The sequence below is a fragment of the Morone saxatilis genome, unplaced genomic scaffold, assembly GCF_004916995.1.
Source record: "Morone saxatilis isolate NCDOM2014 unplaced genomic scaffold, NCSU_SB_2.0 Contig18, whole genome shotgun sequence".
Classification (NCBI taxonomy): domain Eukaryota; kingdom Metazoa; phylum Chordata; class Actinopteri; family Moronidae; genus Morone; species Morone saxatilis.
The window spans coordinates 11,303,696-11,304,294 of NW_023339740.1; the positions used below are offsets into that span (position 1 = coordinate 11,303,696).

At 34.4% G+C, this 599-nt stretch overlaps 1 protein-coding gene across 1 annotated transcript in view; it reads right to left on the minus strand.

The window, feature by feature from the left end:
* ppfia4 (PTPRF interacting protein alpha 4) overlaps positions 1-599 on the minus strand; it is a 52,238-nt gene that overhangs the window by 12,457 nt on the left and 39,182 nt on the right. The window lies entirely within an intron of this gene.

A 599-nucleotide genomic window follows, 5' to 3' on the forward strand; every position in this document is an offset into this window, starting at 1 on the left:
CTGTCTGTCTGTCTGTCTGTCACGTCATCCACCAGTGCATGTCTGATTTGTTAAGGTCATGTCTGTCTGTCTATCTGAGGAGATGAAATGTGCCTGATTATATAAATGTGTACAGTTTCAGACATCAGCCAAATATTGTGATACTCCATTAATTGTTTTTTTCAAGCACAAATATCAAACATTTACTGGTTCCAGCTTATACCAGCGTATTTGCTGCTTTTCTGTTTTATATAATTGTAAATTCAGTATTTTTGAGTTTTGGACTGTTACAAGATGCAATTTACAGACGTTACATTGGGCTCTGGCAACTTGTGATGTGCATTTTTCACAACACATTTAATATTGATAAATCAATAAAATTAATCAATAAAATTACTGTTAGAGGCAAACCTACATATAATGATATCTAGTCTTTTGAGTGTGTAACTCACTACAACTACTGAGAGAATCTATAAGATATTAGTTTCAATTTACACATTCACTCATCACTGAAACTAATGACTTATCTGTCACCCAAGTTAGAAAGGAAATGATGAGATGAGAACCAGAGGGGTGTAGGTGACACTGAGAATATATATAGAGCTTTCACACACACACAC